Here is an 18,682-nt window from a genome sequence, read left to right as displayed (position 1 = left end):
AGCACCAGGAGGCCCTGAGCCTGCTGCATGTCCCGAATGGACAGGATGCAGGGATGGCAGCTCCTCCCAGCTCCACCAAGACCTGAGCACCTTGAGTCCTCGGGCCATTTCTGAGTTCCTTACCTTTGATCTCTGGCGCTCTCAGGACTTTCAGGAAGACCAAACCAGGTCACTGGAGCTTCATTCAGCCACTGTCAAACCGCATCCTATGTGGTGGGGCCATTTCCCCTCAAGGAAGTCACCCATGGCCCATGCTGGACAATGTATGCGACCCTGGGAAGACAGCAGAGAGCACATGCCGCCATTACGCTGGGACCCATGCAAACCAGGATGGATGATGGGCTTGCTGTTTCTTTGGCATGGTCAGACCACACAGGCGCCCTCAACACTCCTGCGCTTGCCAACCTCTGGGCCCTGCCCTTCCACATCAGGGATGCTTTTCCTCTCAAGCCTTGCCTGGAGACAAAACATGCCCTTTGCTCTCAAGTGCTTCCTGGGCACTCCCCTAACTCCATGGCCTTCAGGATGATATCTGAGCTGCTCTAGAGGGACACAGCACATGCCAGGAGCTCCAACACATCAACCTTCTCCACCAGCGCCCAGCACAACCTTGCCAAAAGAATGAGGGATACTTCTCAATCAAATATGGCAGAACAAAAATAAAACTGATAAGAACAATCTCAGGTCCTCTTGCCTAATGCAAAGGAGAATGAGGTGGAAGCTCTGGTCAACATCACCAGCAAAAACCCTGTGTCTCTAAGTATCTCTGCACACCACTTGTGCATCTTCCACCATGGCTACAAAGCTACATGCTTCCATACTACAGGGTCCTAGCATGAGACAGAATTTGACCTCCTCTTAAGGTTCTGATAACCAGCATAGGAAGTAGCAGGCTTAATTTGTCCATAAGCACCACCAGACTTGTTTTGTCTCTCTGTATCGCGATCTCTGTCTCTCGGTCTCTTTCTTCTTCTCTAACTTTCTCTCTGTCTCTACCTTTGTTTCTGTCTCTTTCTCTCTCCTTCTCCCTCTTCCACTATCTTCCTCTCCTCTCTCCTCTCTCTCTCTCTCTCTCTCTCTCTCTCTCTTCTCCTCTCTCTCTCTCTCTCTCTCTCTGTCTCTCTCTCTCTTCTTCTCTATGTCTGTTTTTCCTCAACTCTATCTCAGACTTTGGCCTTTCCCTTCCTCTATCAAGCTCTGTTCTCTTTTCCAAGCCAATGGCCCAGGAATCCAGCTTGCTGCATGAGACACAGAGTCTTCTTGGTAACCACCTGATTACATTACTGTCATACAGTCCCTGAGACATGCTAAGGCATCTGGCCACATTGGACCTGCAGCCAGCTTTCCATAGTCACTCTGTGGAGCAACACAGCAGGGTTGTTCATGTCAAAGCATCTGGGTAGCCTGAACACACTTGCATGCATTCCAGTGTACAACCCAGTGGCTTTGGTGCCACTGCTCATCCTACTTGTGCCTCACAGTCTACTCTGCACTTGGGCTGCAGGCCACACCTTGGAGCTGGCAGGACTTTCTACTCAGTCTCTGCCAAGCAATTCCTCAACAACCACTGAAGATGCCACTAGAGCAAAGGGGGCTGCTTTGTTCTAGGCCATGGTTTCTGTCAGAGTAGGCAAAGCACAGGCCCATCTGTAGAGAGTCTGGCTAGAGCCTGAGGAAGGCAAGGCCAATAGAGTGCTTGGCAGAGACTGTGTCTGACGCCCAGAGGACCTGGGTGACCCAAGGTGCCGGACCTCAGTCCCGATGACAGAAGCGGTAGTGAGTTTTCACTCATTTTGTTCAGATTTTCCAAGGAATGTTTGACTGGGAATCATCATAGATCCAAGCACGATGGAGTGCCATGCACAGAGAGGATCTGGGTAGTCTGGAGTGCTCAGGCTTTGGGAGAGCAAGGAATTGCCAAGATATTGCCCATCCATTACCAGGGAAGAATGGGCCTAAGCCCCAAACCTGGGAGCACCAGGAGGCCCTGAGCCTGCTGCATGTCCCGAATGGACAGGATGCAGGGATGGCAGCTCCTCCCCAGCTCCACCAAGACCTGAGCACCTTGAGTCCTCGGGCCATTTCTGAGTTCCTTACCTTTGATCTCTGGCGCTCTCAGGACTTTCAGGAAGACCAAACCAGGTCACTGGAGCTTCATTCAGCCACTGTCAAACCGCATCCTATGTGGTGGGGCCATTTCCCCTCAAGGAAGTCACCCATGGCCCATGCTGGACAATGTATGCGACCCTGGGAAGACAGCAGAGAGCACATGCCGCCATTACGCTGGGACCCATGCAAACCAGGATGGATGATGGGCTTGCTGTTTCTTTTGGCATGGTCAGACCACACAGGCGCCCTCAACACTCCTGCGCTTGCCAACCTCTGGGCCCTGCCCTTCCACATCAGGGATGCTTTTCCTCTCAAGCCTTGCCTGGAGACAAAACATGCCCTTTGCTCTCAAGTGCTTCCTGGGCACTCCCCTAACTCCATGGCCTTCAGGATGATATCTGAGCTGCTCTAGAGGGACACAGCACATGCCAGAGCTCCAACACATCAACCTTCTCCACCAGCGCCCAGCACAACCTTGCCAAAAGAATGAGGATACTTCTCAATCAAATATGGCAGAACAAAAATAAAACTGATAAGAACAATCTCAGGTCCTCTTGCCTAATGCAAAGGAGAATGAGGTGGAAGCTCTGGTCAACATCACCAGCAAAACCCTGTGTCTCTAAGTATCTCTGCACACCACTTGTGCATCTTCCACCATGGCTACAAAGCTACATGCTTCCATACTACAGGGTCCTAGCATGAGACAGAATTTGACCTCCTCTTAAGGTTCTGATAACCAGCATAGGAGTAGCAGGCTTAATTTGTCCATAAGCACCACCAGACTTGTTTTGTCTCTCTGTATCGCGATCTCTGTCTCTCGGTCTCTTTCTTCTTCTCTAACTTTCTCTCTGTCTCTACCTTTGTTTCTGTCTCTTTCTCTCTCCTTCTCCCTCTTCCACTATCTTCCTCCTCCTCTTTCTCTCTCTCTCTCCCTCTCTCTCTCTCTCTCACTCTCTCTCTCTCTCTCTCTCTCTCTCTCTCTCTCTCTCTCTCTGTCTCTCTCTCTCTTCTCTATGTCTGTTTTTCCTCAACTCTATCACAGACTTTGGCCTTTCCCTTCCTCTATCAAGCTCTGTTCTCTTTCCAAGCCAATGGCCCAGGAATCCAGCTTGCTGCATGAGACACAGAGTCTTCTTGGTAACCACCTGATTACATTACTGTCATACAGTCCCTGAGACATGCTAAGGCATCTGGCCACATTGGACCTGCAGCCAGCTTTCCATAGTCACTCTGTGGAGCAACACAGCAGGGTTGTTCATGTCAAAGCATCTGGGTAGCCTGAACACACTTGCATGCATTCCAGTGTACAACCCAGTGGCTTTGGTGCCACTGCTCATCCTACTTGTGCCTCACAGTCTACTCTGCACTTGGGCTGCAGGCCACACCTTGGAGCTGGCAGGACTTTCTACTCAGTCTCTGCCAAGCAATTCCTCAACAACCACTGAAGATGCCACTAGAGCAAAGGGGGCTGCTTTGTTCTAGGCCATGGTTTCTGTCAGAGTAGGCAAAGCACAGGCCCATCTGTAGAGAGTCTGGCTAGAGCCTGAGGAAGGCAAGGCCAATAGAGTGCTTGGCAAGCCTGTGTCTGACGCCCAGAGGACCTGGGTGACCCAAGGTGCCGGACCTCAGTCCCGATGACAGAAGCGGTAGTGAGTTTTCACTCATTTTGTTCAGATTTTCCAAGGAATGTTTGACTGGGAATCATCATAGATCCAAGCACGATGGAGTGCCATGCACAGAGAGGATCTGGGTAGTCTGGAGTGCTCAGGCTTTGGGGAGAGCAAGGAATTGCAAGATATTGCCCATCCATTACCAGGGAAGAATGGGCCTAAGCCCCAAACCTGGGAGCACCAGGAGGCCCTGAGCCTGCTGCATGTCCCGAATGGACAGGATGCAGGGATGGCAGCTCCTCCCAGCTCCACCAAGACCTGAGCACCTTGAGTCCTCGGGCCATTTCTGAGTTCCTTACCTTTGATCTCTGGCGCTCTCAAGGACTTTCAGGAAGACCAAACCAGGTCACTGGAGCTTCATTCAGCCACTGTCAAACCGCATCCTATGTGGTGGGGGCCATTTCCCCTCAAGGAAGTCACCCATGGCCCATGCTGGACAATGTATGCGACCCTGGGAAGACAGCAGAGAGCACATGCCGCCATTACGCTGGGACCCATGCAAACCAGGATGGATGATGGGCTTGCTGTTTCTTTTGGCATGGTCAGACCACACAGGCGCCCTCAACACTCCTGCTCTTGCCAACCTCTGGGCCCTGCCCTTCCACATCAGGGATGCTTTTCCTCTCAAGCCTTGCCTGGAGACAAAACATGCCCTTTGCTCTCAAGTGCTTCTGGGCACTCCCCTAACTCCATGGCCTTCAGGATGATATCTGAGCTGCTCTAGAGGGACACAGCACATGCCAGGAGCTCCAACACATCAACCTTCTCCACCAGCGCCCAGCACAACCTTGCCAAAAGAATGAGGGTACTTCTCAATCAAATATGGCAGAACAAAAATAAAACTGATAAGAACAATCTCAGGTCCTCTTGCCTAATGCAAAGGAGAATGAGGTGGAAGCTCTGGTCAACATCACCAGCAAAACCCTGTGTCTCTAAGTATCTCTGCACACCACTTGTGCATCTTCCACCATGGCTACAAAGCTACATGCTTCCATACTACAGGGTCCTAGCATGAGACAGAATTTGACCTCCTCTTAAGGTTCTGATAACCAGCATAGGAGTAGCAGGCTTAATTTGTCCATAAGCACCACCAGACTTGTTTTGTCTCTCTGTATCGCGATCTCTGTCTCTCGGTCTCTTTCTTCTTCTCTAACTTTCTCTCTGTCTCTACCTTTGTTTCTGTCTCTTTCTCTCTCCTTCTCCCTCTTCCACTATCTTCCTCCTCCTCTCTCTCCTCTCTCTCTCTCTCTCTCCTTCTCTCTCTCTCCTCTCTCTCTCTCATCTCTCTCTCTCTGTCTCTCTCTCTCTTCTCTATGTCTGTTTTTCCTCAACTCTATCTCAGACTTTGGCCTTTCCCTTCCTCTATCAAGCTCTGTTCTCTTTCCAAGCCAATGGCCCAGGAATCCAGCTTGCTGCATGAGACACAGAGTCTTCTTGTAACCACCTGATTACATTACTGTCATACAGTCCCTGAGACATGCTAAGGCATCTGGCCACATTGGACCTGCAGCCAGCTTTCCATAGTCACTCTGTGGAGCAACACAGCAGGGTTGTTCATGTCAAAGCATCTGGGTAGCCTGAACACACTTGCATGCATTCCAGTGTACAAACCCAGTGGCTTTGGTGCCACTGCTCATCCTACTTGTGCCTCACAGTCTACTCTGCACTTGGGCTGCAGGCCACACCTTGGAGCTGGCAGGACTTTCTACTCAGTCTCTGCCAAGCAATTCCTCAACAACCACTGAAGATGCCACTAGAGCAAAGGGGGCTGCTTTGTTCTAGGCCATGGTTTCTGTCAGAGTAGGCAAAGCACAGGCCCATCTGTAGAGAGTCTGGCTAGAGCCTGAGGAAGGCAAGGCCAATAGAGTGCTTGGCAAGCCTGTGTCTGACGCCCAGAGGACCTGGGTGACCCAAGGTGCCGGACCTCAGTCCCGATGACAGAAGCGGTAGTGAGTTTTCACTCATTTTGTTCAGATTTTCCAAGGAATGTTTGACTGGGAATCATCATAGATCCAAGCACGATGGAGTGCCATGCACAGAGAGGATCTGGGTAGTCTGGAGTGCTCAGGCTTTGGGGAGAGCAAGGAATTGCAAGATATTGCCCATCCATTACCAGGGAAGAATGGGCCTAAGCCCCAAACCTGGGAGCACCAGGAGGCCCTGAGCCTGCTGCATGTCCCGAATGGACAGGATGCAGGGATGGCAGCTCCTCCCAGCTCCACCAAGACCTGAGCACCTTGAGTCCTCGGGCCATTTCTGAGTTCCTTACCTTTGATCTCTGGCGCTCTCAGGACTTTCAGGAAGACCAAACCAGGTCACTGGAGCTTCATTCAGCCACTGTCAAACCGCATCCTATGTGGTGGGGCCATTTCCCCTCAAGGAAGTCACCCATGGCCCATGCTGGACAATGTATGCGACCCTGGGAAGACAGCAGAGAGCACATGCCGCCATTACGCTGGGACCCATGCAAACCAGGATGGATGATGGGCTTGCTGTTTCTTTTGGCATGGTCAGACCACACAGGCGCCCTCAACACTCCTGCGCTTGCCAACCTCTGGGCCCTGCCCTTCCACATCAGGGATGCTTTTCCTCTCAAGCCTTGCCTGGAGACAAAACATGCCCTTTGCTCTCAAGTGCTTCCTGGGCACTCCCCTAACTCCATGGCCTTCAGGATGATATCTGAGCTGCTCTAGAGGGACACAGCACATGCCAGGAGCTCCAACACATCAACCTTCTCCACCAGCGCCCAGCACAACCTTGCCAAAAAGAATGAGGGTACTTCTCAATCAAATATGGCAGAACAAAAATAAAACTGATAAGAACAATCTCAGGTCCTCTTGCCTAATGCAAAGGAGAATGAGGTGGAAGCTCTGGTCAACATCACCAGCAAAACCCTGTGTCTCTAAGTATCTCTGCACACCACTTGTGCATCTTCCACCATGGCTACAAAGCTACATGCTTCCATACTACAGGGTCCTAGCATGAGACAGAATTTGACCTCCTCTTAAGGTTCTGATAACCAGCATAGGAGTAGCAGGCTTAATTTGTCATAAGCACCACCAGACTTGTTTTGTCTCTCTGTATCGCGATCTCTGTCTCTCGGTCTCTTTCTTCTTCTCTAACTTTCTCTCTGTCTCTAACCTTTGTTTCTGTCTCTTTCTCTCTCCTTCTCCCTCTTCCACTATCTCCCTCCTCCTCTCTCTCTCTCTCTCTCTCTCTCTCTCTCTCTCTCTCTCTCTCTCTCTCTCTCTGTCTCTCTCTCTCTTCTCTATGTCTGTTTTTCCTCAACTCTATCTCAGACTTTGGCCTTCCCTTCCTCTATCAAGCTCTGTTCTCTTTCCAAGCCAATGGCCCAGGAATCCAGCTTGCTGCATGAGACACAGAGTCTTCTTGGTAACCACCTGATTACATTACTGTCATACAGTCCCTGAGACATGCTAAGGCATCTGGCCACATTGGACCTGCAGCCAGCTTTCCATAGTCACTCTGTGGAGCAACACAGCAGGGTTGTTCATGTCAAAGCATCTGGGTAGCCTGAACACACTTGCATGCATTCCAGTGTACAACCCAGTGGCTTTGGTGCCACTGCTCATCCTACTTGTGCCTCACAGTCTACTCTGCACTTGGGCTGCAGGCCACACCTTGGAGCTGGCAGGACTTTCTACTCAGTCTCTGCCAAGCAATTCCTCAACAACCACTGAAGATGCCACTAGAGCAAAGGGGGCTGCTTTGTTCTAGGCCATGGTTTCTGTCAGAGTAGGCAAAGCACAGGCCCATCTGTAGAGAGTCTGGCTAGAGCCTGAGGAAGGCAAGGCCAATAGAGTGCTTGGCAAGCCTGTGTCTGACGCCCAGAGGACCTGGGTGACCCAAGGTGCCGGACCTCAGTCCCGATGACAGAAGCGGTAGTGAGTTTTCACTCATTTTGTTCAGATTTTCCAAGGAATGTTTGACTGGGAATCATCATAGATCCAAGCACGATGGAGTGCCATGCACAGAGAGGATCTGGGTAGTCTGGAGTGCTCAGGCTTTGGGGAGAGGAAGGAATTGCAAGATATTGCCCATCCATTACCAGGGAAGAATGGGCCTAAGCCCCAAACCTGGGAGCACCAGGAGGCCCTGAGCCTGCTGCATGTCCCGAATGGACAGGATGCAGGGATGGCAGCTCCTCCCAGCTCCACCAAGACCTGAGCACCTTGAGTCCTCGGGCCATTTCTGAGTTCCTTAACCTTTGATCTCTGGCGCTTTCAGGACTTTCAGGAAGACCAAACCAGGTCACTGGAGCTTCATTCAGCCACTGTCAAACCGGATCCTATGTGGTGGGGCCATTTCCCCTCAAGGAAGTCACCCATGGCCCATGCTGGACAATGTATGCGACCCTGGGAAGACAGCAGAGAGCACATGCCGCCATTACGCTGGGACCCATGCAAACCAGGATGGATGATGGGCTTGCTGTTTCTTTTGGCATGGTCAGACCACACAGGCGCCCTCAACACTCCTGCGCTTGCCAACCTCTGGCCCTGCCCTTCCACATCAGGGATGCTTTTCCTCTCAAGCCTTGCCTGGAGACAAAACATGCCCTTTGCTCTCAAGTGCTTCCTGGGCACTCCCCTAACTCCATGGCCTTCAGGATGATATCTGAGCTGCTCTAGAGGGACACAGCACATGCCAGGAGCTCCAACACATCAACCTTCTCCACCAGCGCCCAGCACAACCTTGCCAAAAGAATGAGGGTACTTCTCAATCAAATATGGCAGAACAAAAATAAAACTGATAAGAACAATCTCAGGTCCTCTTGCCTAATGCAAAGGAGAATGAGGTGGAAGCTCTGGTCAACATCACCAGCAAAACCCTGTGTCTCTAAGTATCTCTGCACACCACTTGTGCATCTTCCACCATGGCTACAAAGCTACATGCTTCCATACTACAGGGTCCTAGCATGAGACAGAATTTGACCTCCTCTTAAGGTTCTGATAACCAGCATAGGAGTAGCAGGCTTAATTTGTCCATAAGCACCACCAGACTTGTTTTGTCTCTCTGTATCGCGATCTCTGTCTCTCGGTCTCTTTCTTCTTCTCTAACTTTCTCTCTGTCTCTACCTTTGTTTCTGTCTCTTTCTCTCTCCTTCTCCCTCTTCCACTATCTTCCTCCTCCTCTCTCTCTCTCTCTCCCTCTCTCTCTCTCTCTCTCTCTCTCTCTCTCTCTCTCTCTCTCTCTCTCTGTCTCTCTCTCTCTTCTCTATGTCTGTTTTTCCTCAACTCTATCTCAGACTTTGGCCTTTCCCTTCCTCTATCAAGCTCTGTTCTCTTTCCAAGCCAATGGCCCAGGAATCCAGCTTGCTGCATGAGACACAGAGTCTTCTTGGTAACCACCTGATTACATTACTGTCATACAGTCCCTGAGACATGCTAAGGCATCTGGCCACATTGGACCTGCAGCCAGCTTTCCATAGTCACTCTGTGGAGCAACACAGCAGGGTTGTTCATGTCAAAGCATCTGGGTAGCCTGACACACTTGCATGCATTCCAGTGTACAACCCAGTGGCTTTGGTGCCACTGCTCATCCTACTTGTGCCTCACAGTCTACTCTGCACTTGGGCTGCAGGCCACACCTTGGAGCTGGCAGGACTTTCTACTCAGTCTCTGCCAAGCAATTCCTCAACAACCACTGAAGATGCCACTAGAGCAAAGGGGGCTGCTTTGTTCTAGGCCATGGTTTCTGTCAGAGTAGGCAAAGCACAGGCCCATCTGTAGAGAGTCTGGCTAGAGCCTGAGGAAGGCAAGGCCAATAGAGTGCTTGGCAAGCCTGTGTCTGACGCCCAGAGGACCTGGGTGACCCAAGGTGCCGGACCTCAGTCCCGATGACAGAAGCGGTAGTGAGTTTTCACTCATTTTGTTCAGATTTTCCAAGGAATGTTTGACTGGGAATCATCATAGATCCAAGCACGATGGAGTGCCATGCACAGAGAGGATCTGGGTAGTCTGGAGTGCTCAGGCTTTGGGGAGAGCAAGGACTTGCAAGATATTGCCCATCCATTACCAGGGAAGAATGGGCCTAAGCCCCAAACCTGGGAGCACCAGGAGGCCCTGAGCCTGCTGCATGTCCCGAATGGACAGGATGCAGGGATGGCAGCTCCTCCCAGCTCCACCAAGACCTGAGCACCTTGAGTCCTCGGGCCATTTCTGAGTTCCTTACCTTTGATCTCTGGCGCTCTCAGGACTTTCAGGAAGACCAAACCAGGTCACTGGAGCTTCATTCAGCCACTGTCAAACCGCATCCTATGTGGTGGGGCCATTTCCCCTCAAGGAAGTCACCCATGGCCCATGCTGGACAATGTATGCGACCCTGGAAGACAGCAGAGAGCACATGCCGCCATTACGCTGGGACCCATGCAAACCAGGATGGATGATGGGCTTGCTGTTTCTTTTGGCATGGTCAGACCACACAGGCGCCCTCAACACTCCTGCTCTTGCCAACCTCTGGGCCCTGCCCTTCCACATCAGGGATGCTTTTCCTCTCAAGCCTTGCCTGGAGACAAAACATGCCCTTTGCTCTCAAGTGCTTCCTGGGCACTCCCCTAACTCCATGGCCTTCAGGATGATATCTGAGCTGCTCTAGAGGGACACAGCACATGCCAGGAGCTCCAACACATCAACCTTCTCCACCAGCGCCCAGCACAACCTTGCCAAAAGAATGAGGGTACTTCTCAATCAAATATGGCAGAACAAAAATAAAACTGATAAGAACAATCTCAGGTCCTCTTGCCTAATGCAAAGGAGAATGAGGTGGAAGCTCTGGTCAACATCACCAGCAAAACCCTGTGTCTCTAAGTAATCTCTGCACACCACTTGTGCATCTTCCACCATGGCTACAAAGCTACATGCTTCCATACTACAGGGTCCTAGCATGAGACAGAATTTGACCTCCTCTTAAGGTTCTGATAACCAGCATAGGAGTAGCAGGCTTAATTTGTCCATAAGCACCACCAGACTTGTTTTGTCTCTCTGTATCGCGATCTCTGTCTCTCGGTCTCTTTCTTCTTCTCTAACTTTCTCTCTGTCTCTACCTTTGTTTCTGTCTCTTTCTCTCTCCTTCTCCCTCTTCCACTCTCTTCCTCCTCCTCCTCTCTCTCTCTCTCTCTCTCTCTCTGTCTCTCTCTCTCTCTCTCTCTCTGTCTCTCTCTCTCTTCTCTATGTCTGTTTTTCCTCAACTCTATCTCAGACTTTGGCCTTTCCCTTCCTCTATCAAGCTCTGTTCTCTTTCCAAGCCAATGGCCCAGGAATCCAGCTTGCTGCATGAGACACAGAGTCTTCTTGGTAACCACCTGATTACATTACTGTCATACAGTCCCTGAGACATGCTAAGGCATCTGGCCACATTGGACCTGCAGCCAGCTTTCCATAGTCACTCTGTGGAGCAACACAGCAGGGTTGTTCATGTCAAAGCATCTGGGTAGCCTGAACACACTTGCATGCATTCCAGTGTACAACCCAGTGGCTTTGGTGCCACTGCTCATCCTACTTGTGCCTCACAGTCTACTCTGCACTTGGGCTGCAGGCCACACCTTGGAGCTGGCAGGACTTTCTACTCAGTCTCTGCCAAGCAATTCCTCAACAACCACTGAAGATGCCACTAGAGCAAAGGGGGCTGCTTTGTTCTAGGCCATGGTTTCTGTCAGAGTAGGCAAAGCACAGGCCCATCTGTAGAGAGTCTGGCTAGAGCCTGAGGAAGGCAAGGCCAATAGAGTGCTTGGCAAGCCTGTGTCTGACGCCCAGAGGACCTGGGTGACCCCAGGTGCCGGACCTCAGTCCCGATGACAGAAGCGGTAGTGAGTTTTCACTCATTTTGTTCAGATTTTCCAAGGAATGTTTGACTGGGAATCATCATAGATCCAAGCACGATGGAGTGCCATGCACAGAGAGGATCTGGGTAGTCTGGAGTGCTCAGGCTTTGGGGAGAGCAAGGAATTGCAAGATATTGCCCATCCATTACCAGGGAAGAATGGGCCTAAGCCCCAAACCTGGGAGCACCAGGAGGCCTGAGCCTGCTGCATGTCCCGAATGGACAGGATGCAGGGATGGCAGCTCCTCCCAGCTCCACCAAGACCTGAGCACCTTGAGTCCTCGGGCCATTTCTGAGTTCCTTACCTTTGATCTCTGGCGCTCTCAGGACTTTCAGGAAGACCAAACCAGGTCACTGGAGCTTCATTCAGCCACTGTCAAACCGCATCCTATGTGGTGGGGCCATTTCCCCTCAAGGAAGTCACCCATGGCCCATGCTGGACAATGTATGCGACCCTGGGAAGACAGCAGAGAGCACATGCCGCCATTACGCTGGGACCCATGCAAACCAGGATGGATGATGGGCTTGCTGTTTCTTTTGGCATGGTCAGACCACACAGGCGCCCTCAACACTCCTGCTCTTGCCAACCTCTGGGCCCTGCCCTTCCACATCAGGGATGCTTTTCCTCTCAAAGCCTTGCCTGGAGACAAAACATGCCCTTTGCTCTCAAGTGCTTCCTGGGCACTCCCCTAACTCCATGGCCTTCAGGATGATATCTGAGCTGCTCTAGAGGGACACAGCACATGCCAGGAGCTCCAACACATCAACCTTCTCCACCAGCGCCCAGCACAACCTTGCCAAAAGAATGAGGGTACTTCTCAATCAAATATGGCAGAACAAAAATAAAACTGATAAGAACAATCTCAGGTCCTCTTGCCTAATGCAAAGGAGAATGAGGTGGAAGCTCTGGTCAACATCACCAGAAAAACCCTGTGTCTCTAAGTATCTCTGCACAACCACTTGTGCATCTTCCACCATGGCTACAAAGCTACATGCTTCCATACTACAGGGTCCTAGCATGAGACAGAATTTGACCTCCTCTTAAGGTTCTGATAACCAGCATAGGAGTAGCAGGCTTAATTTGTCCATAAGCACCACCAGACTTGTTTTGTCTCTCTGTATCGCGATCTCTGTCTCTCGGTCTCTTTCTTCTTCTCTAACTTTCTCTCTGTCTCTACCTTTGTTTCTGTCTCTTTCTCTCTCCTTCTCCCTCTTCCACTATCTTCCTCCTCTCTCTCTCTCTCTCTCTCTCTCTCTCTCTCTCTTCTCTCTCTCTCTCTGTCTCTCTCTCTCTCTCTCTTCTCTATGTCTGTTTTTTCCTCAACTCTATCTCAGACTTTGGCCTTTCCCTTCCTCTATCAAGCTCTGTTCTCTTTCCAAGCCAATGGCCCAGGAATCCAGCTTGCTGCATGAGACACAGAGTCTTCTTGGTAACCACCTGATTACATTACTGTCATACAGTCCCTGAGACATGCTAAGGCATCTGGCCACATTGGACCTGCAGCCAGCTTTCCCATAGTCACTCTGTGGAGCAACACAGCAGGGTTGTTTCATGTCAAAGCATCTGGGTAGCCTGAACACACTTGCATGCATTCCAGTGTACAACCCAGTGGCTTTGGTGCCACTGCTCATCCTACTTGTGCCTCACAGTCTACTCTGCACTTGGGCTGCAGGCCACACCTTGGAGGCTGGCAGGACTTTCTACTCAGTCTCTGCCAAGCAATTCCTCAACAACCACTGAAGATGCCACTAGAGCAAAGGGGGCTGCTTTGTTCTAGGCCATGGTTTCTGTCAGAGTAGGCAAAGCACAGGCCCATCTGTAGAGAGTCTGGCTAGAGCCTGAGGAAGGCAAGGCCAATAGAGTGCTTGGCAAGCCTGTGTCTGACGCCCAGAGGACCTGGGTGACCCAAGGTGCCGGACCTCAGTCCCGATGACAGAAGCGGTAGTGAGTTTTCACTCATTTTGTTCAGATTTTCCAAGGAATGTTTGACTGGGAATCATCATAGATCCAAGCACGATGGAGTGCCATGCACAGAGAGGATCTGGGTAGTCTGGAGTGCTCAGGCTTTGGGGAGAGCAAGGAATTGCAAGATATTGCCCATCCATTACCAGGGAAGAATGGGCCTAAGCCCCAAACCTGGGAGCACCAGGAGGCCCTGAGCCTGCTGCATGTCCCGAATGGACAGGATGCAGGGATGGCAGCTCCTCCCAGCTCCACCAAGACCTGAGCACCTTGAGTCCTCGGGCCATTTCTGAGTTCCTTACCTTTGATCTCTGGCGCTCTCAGGACTTTCAGGAAGACCAAACCAGGTCACTGGAGCTTCATTCAGCCACTGTCAAACCGCATCCTATGTGGTGGGGCCATTTCCCCTCAAGGAAGTCACCCATGGCCCATGCTGGACAATGTATGCGACCCTGGGAAGACAGCAGAGAGCACATGCCGCCATTACGCTGGGACCCATGCAAACCAGGATGGATGATGGCTTGCTGTTTCTTTTGGCATGGTCAGACCACACAGGCGCCCTCAACACTCCTGCTCTTGCCAACCTCTGGGCCCTGCCCTTCCACATCAGGGATGCTTTTCCTCTCAAGCCTTGCTGGAGACAAAACATGCCCTTTGCTCTCAAGTGCTTCCTGGGCACTCCCCTAACTCCATGGCCTTCAGGATGATATCTGAGCTGCTCTAGAGGGACACAGCACATGCCAGGAGCTCCAACACATCAACCTTCTCCACCAGCGCCCAGCACAACCTTGCCAAAAGAATGAGGATACTTCTCAATCAAATATGGCAGAACAAAAATAAAACTGATAAGAACAATCTCAGGTCCTCTTGCCTAATGCAAAGGAGAATGAGGTGGAAGCTCTGGTCAACATCACCAGCAAAACCCTGTGTCTCTAAGTATCTCTGCACACCACTTGTGCATCTTCCACCATGGCTACAAAAGCTACATGCTTCCATACTACAGGGTCCTAGCATGAGACAGAATTTGACCTCCTCTTAAGGTTCTGATAACCAGCATAGGAGTAGCAGGCTTAATTTGTCCATAAGCACCACCAGACTTGTTTTGTCTACTCTGTATCGCGATCTCTGTCTCTCGGTCTCTTTCTTCTTCTCTAACTTTCTCTCTGTCTCTACCTTTGTTTCTGTCTCTTTCTCTCTCCTTCTCCCTCTTCCACTATCTTCCTCCTCCTCTCTCTCTCTCTCCCTCTCTCTCTCTCTCTCTCTCTCTCTCTCTCTCTCTCTGTCTCTCTCTCTCTTCTCTATGTCTGTTTTTCCTCAACTCTATCTCAGACTTTGGCCTTTCCCTTCCTCTATCAAGCTCTGTTCTCTTTCCAAGCCAATGGCCCAGGAATCCAGCTTGCTGCATGAGACACAGAGTCTTCTTGGTAACCACCTGATTACATTACTGTCATACAGTCCCTGAGACATGCTAAGGCATCTGGCCACATTGGACCTGCAGCCAGCTTTCCATAGTCACTCTGTGGAGCAACACAGCAGGGTTGTTCATGTCAAAGCATCTGGGTAGCCTGAACACACTTGCATGCATTCCAGTGTACAACCCAGTGGCTTTGGTGCCACTGCTCATCCTACTTGTGCCTCACAGTCTACTCTGCACTTGGGCTGCAGGCCACACCTTGGAGCTGGCAGGACTTTCTACTCAGTCTCTGCCAAGCAATTCCTCAACAACCACTGAAGATGCCACTAGAGCAAAGGGGGCTGCTTTGTTCTAGGCCATGGTTTCTGTCAGAGTAGGCAAAGCACAGGCCCATCTGTAGAGAGTCTGGCTAGAGCCTGAGGAAGGCAAGGCCAATAGAGTGCTTGGCAAGCCTGTGTCTGACGCCCAGAGGACCTGGGTGACCCAAGGTGCCGGACCTCAGTCCCGATGACAGAAGCGGTAGTGAGTTTTCACTCATTTGTTCAGATTTTCCAAGGAATGTTTGACTGGGAATCATCATAGATCCAAGCACGATGGAGTGCCATGCACAGAGAGGATCTGGGTAGTCTGGAGTGCTCAGGCTTTGGGGAGAGCAAGGAATTGCAAGATATTGCCCATCCATTACCAGGGAAGAATGGGCCTAAGCCCCAAACCTGGGAGCACCAGGAGGCCCTGAGCCTGCTGCATGTCCCGAATGGACAGGATGCAGGGATGGCAGCTCCTCCCAGCTCCACCAAGACCTGAGCACCTTGAGTCCTCGGGCCATTTCTGAGTTCCTTACCTTTGATCTCTGGCGCTCTCAGGACTTTCAGGAAGACCAAACCAGGTCACTGGAGCTTCATTCAGCCACTGTCAAACCGCATCCTATGTGGTGGGGCCATTTCCCCTCAAGGAAGTCACCCATGGCCCATGCTGGACAATGTATGCGACCCTGGGAAGACAGCAGAGAGCACATGCCGCCATTACGCTGGGACCCATGCAAACCAGGATGGATGATGGGCTTGCTGTTTCTTTTGGCATGGTCAGACCACACAGGCGCCCTCAACACTCCTGCGCTTGCCAACCTCTGGGCCCTGCCCTTCCACATCAGGGATGCTTTTCCTCTCAAGCCTTGCCTGGAGACAAAACATGCCCTTTGCTCTCAAGTGCTTCCGGGCACTCCCCTAACTCCATGGCCTTCAGGATGATATCTGAGCTGCTCTAGAGGGACACAGCACATGCCAGGAGCTCCAACACATCAACCTTCTCCACCAGCGCCCAGCACAACCTTGCCAAAAGAATGAGGGTACTTCTCAATCAAATATGGCAGAACAAAAATAAAACTGATAAGAACAATCTCAGGTCCTCTTGCCTAATGCAAAGGAGAATGAGGTGGAAGCTCTGGTCAACATCACCAGCAAAACCCTGTGTCTCTAAGTATCTCTGCACACCACTTGTGCATCTTCCACCATGGCTACAAAGCTACATGCTTCCATACTACAGGGTCCTAGCATGAGACAGAATTTGACCTCCTCTTAAGGTTCTGATAACCAGCATAGGAGTAGCAGGCTTAATTTGTCCATAAGCACCACCAGACTTGTTTTGTCTCTCTGTATCGCGATCTCTGTCTCTCGGTCTCTTTCTTCTTCTCTAACTTTCTCTCTGTCTCTACCTTTGTTTCTGTCTCTTTCTCTCTCCTTCTCCCTCTTCCACTATCTTCCTCCTCCTCTCTCTCTCTCTCTCTCTCTCTCTCTCTCTCTCTCTCTCTCTCTCTCTGTCTCTCTCTCTCTTCTCTATGTCTGTTTTTCCTCAACTCTATCTCAGACTTTGGCCTTTCCCTTCCTCTATCAAGCTCTGTTCTCTTTCCAAGCCAATGGCCCAGGAATCCAGCTTGCTGCATGAGACACAGAGTCTTCTTGGTAACCACCTGATTACATTACTGTCATACAGTCCCTGAGACATGCTAAGGCATCTGGCCACATTGGACCTGCAGCCAGCTTTCCATAGTCACTCTGTGGAGCAACACAGCAGGGTTGTTCATGTCAAGCATCTGGGTAGCCTGAACACACTTGCATGCATTCCAGTGTACAACCCAGTGGCTTTGGTGCCACTGCTCATCCTACTTGTGCCTCACAGTCTACTCTGCACTTGGGCTGCAGGCCACACCTTGGAGCTGGCAGGACTTTCTACTCAGTCTCTGCCAAGCAATTCCTCAACAACCACTGAAGATGCCACTAGAGCAAAGGGGGCTGCTTTGTTCTAGGCCATGGTTTCTGTCAGAGTAGGCAAAGCACAGGCCCATCTGTAGAGAGTCTGGCTAGAGCCTGAGGAAGGCAAGGCCAATAGAGTGCTTGGCAAGCCTGTGTCTGACGCCCAGAGGACCTGGGTGACCCAAGGTGCCGGACCTCAGTCCCGATGACAGAAGCGGTAGTGAGTTTTCACTCATTTTGTTCAGATTTTCCAAGGAATGTTTGACTGGGAATCATCATAGATCCAAGCACGATGGAGTGCCATGCACAGAGAGGATCTGGGTAGTCTGGAGTGCTCAGGCTTTGGGGAGAGCAAGGAATGGCAAGATATTGCCCATCCATTACCAGGGAAGAATGGGCCTAAGCCCCAAACCTGGGAGCACCAGGAGGCCCTGAGCCTGCTGCATGTCCCGAATGGACAGGATGCAGGGATGGCAGCTCCTCCCAGCTCCACCAAGACCTGAGCACCTTGAGTCCTCGGGCCATTTCTGAGTTCCTTACCTTTGATCTCTGGCGCTCTCAGGACTTTCAGGAAGACCAAACCAGGTCACTGGAGCTTCATTCAGCCACTGTCAAACCGCATCCTATGTGGTGGGGCCATTCCCCTCAAGGAAGTCACCCATGGCCCATGCTGGACAATGTATGCGACCCTGGGAAGACAGCAGAGAGCACATGCCGCCATTACGCTGGGACCCATGCAAACCAGGATGGATGAATGGGCTTGCTGTTTCTTTTGGCATGGTCAGACCACACAGGCGCCCTCAACACTCCTGCTCTTGCCAACCTCTGGGCCCTGCCCTTCCACATCAGGGATGCTTTTCCTCTCAAGCCTTGCCTGGAGACAAAACATGCCCTTTGCTCTCAAGTGCTTCCTGGGCACTCCCCTAACTCCATGGCCTTCAGGATGATATCTGAGCTGCTCTAGAGGGACACAGCACATGCCAGGAGCTCCAACACATCAACCTTCTCCACCAGCGCCCAGCACAACCTTGCCAAAAGAATGAGGGTACTTCTCAATCAAATATGGCAGAACAAAAATAAAACTGATAAGAACAATCTCAGGTCCTCTTGCCTAATGCAAAGGAGAATGAGGTGGAAGCTCTGGTCAACATCACCAGCAAAACCCTGTGTCTCTAAGTATCTCTGCACACCACTTGTGCATCTTCCACCATGGCTACAAAGCTACATGCTTCCATACTACAGGGTCCTAGCATGAGACAGAATTTGACCTCCTCTTAAGGTTCTGATAACCAGCATAGGAGTAGCAGGCTTAATTTGTCCATAAGCACCACCAGACTTTGTTTGTCTCTCTGTATCGCGATCTCTGTCTCTCGGTCTCTTTCTTCTTCTCTAACTTTCTCTCTGTCTCTACCTTTGTTTCTGTCTCTTTCTCTCTCCT

General features: G+C 51.1%; 9 non-coding genes across 9 annotated transcripts; all 9 read right to left on the bottom strand.

The window, feature by feature from the left end:
* Window positions 1–1,747: 1,747 nt before the first annotated feature.
* LOC117700562 (small nucleolar RNA SNORD116) lies at window positions 1,748–1,841 on the bottom strand. The gene has a single exon (XR_004605509.1). It is a non-coding gene; the product is annotated as a small nucleolar RNA SNORD116 (small nucleolar RNA).
* A 1,888-nt stretch (window positions 1,842–3,729) lies between these two features.
* Window positions 3,730–3,823, bottom strand: LOC117700557 (small nucleolar RNA SNORD116). Its single transcript, XR_004605507.1, has one exon. It is a non-coding gene; the product is annotated as a small nucleolar RNA SNORD116 (small nucleolar RNA).
* A 1,876-nt stretch (window positions 3,824–5,699) lies between these two features.
* Window positions 5,700–5,793, bottom strand: LOC117700550 (small nucleolar RNA SNORD116). The gene has a single exon (XR_004605506.1). It is a non-coding gene; the product is annotated as a small nucleolar RNA SNORD116 (small nucleolar RNA).
* A 1,862-nt stretch (window positions 5,794–7,655) lies between these two features.
* LOC117700543 (small nucleolar RNA SNORD116) lies at window positions 7,656–7,749 on the bottom strand. Its single transcript, XR_004605504.1, has one exon. It is a non-coding gene; the product is annotated as a small nucleolar RNA SNORD116 (small nucleolar RNA).
* Window positions 7,750–9,622: 1,873 nt separating this feature from the next.
* LOC117700536 (small nucleolar RNA SNORD116) lies at window positions 9,623–9,716 on the bottom strand. Its single transcript, XR_004605503.1, has one exon. It is a non-coding gene; the product is annotated as a small nucleolar RNA SNORD116 (small nucleolar RNA).
* Window positions 9,717–11,575: 1,859 nt separating this feature from the next.
* Window positions 11,576–11,669, bottom strand: LOC117700531 (small nucleolar RNA SNORD116). The gene has a single exon (XR_004605501.1). It is a non-coding gene; the product is annotated as a small nucleolar RNA SNORD116 (small nucleolar RNA).
* A 1,865-nt stretch (window positions 11,670–13,534) lies between these two features.
* Window positions 13,535–13,628, bottom strand: LOC117700525 (small nucleolar RNA SNORD116). The gene has a single exon (XR_004605500.1). It is a non-coding gene; the product is annotated as a small nucleolar RNA SNORD116 (small nucleolar RNA).
* A 1,860-nt stretch (window positions 13,629–15,488) lies between these two features.
* LOC117701174 (small nucleolar RNA SNORD116) lies at window positions 15,489–15,581 on the bottom strand. Its single transcript, XR_004605647.1, has one exon. It is a non-coding gene; the product is annotated as a small nucleolar RNA SNORD116 (small nucleolar RNA).
* A 1,854-nt stretch (window positions 15,582–17,435) lies between these two features.
* LOC117700512 (small nucleolar RNA SNORD116) lies at window positions 17,436–17,529 on the bottom strand. The gene has a single exon (XR_004605495.1). It is a non-coding gene; the product is annotated as a small nucleolar RNA SNORD116 (small nucleolar RNA).
* Between the last annotated feature and the right edge of the window lie 1,153 nt (window positions 17,530–18,682).

The sequence above is a fragment of the Arvicanthis niloticus genome, chromosome 1, assembly GCF_011762505.2.
Source record: "Arvicanthis niloticus isolate mArvNil1 chromosome 1, mArvNil1.pat.X, whole genome shotgun sequence".
NCBI classification, from domain to species: domain Eukaryota; kingdom Metazoa; phylum Chordata; class Mammalia; order Rodentia; family Muridae; genus Arvicanthis; species Arvicanthis niloticus.
Note: the sequence above shows the minus strand (reverse complement) of the source record. Positions and strands in the feature narration are given on the sequence as shown.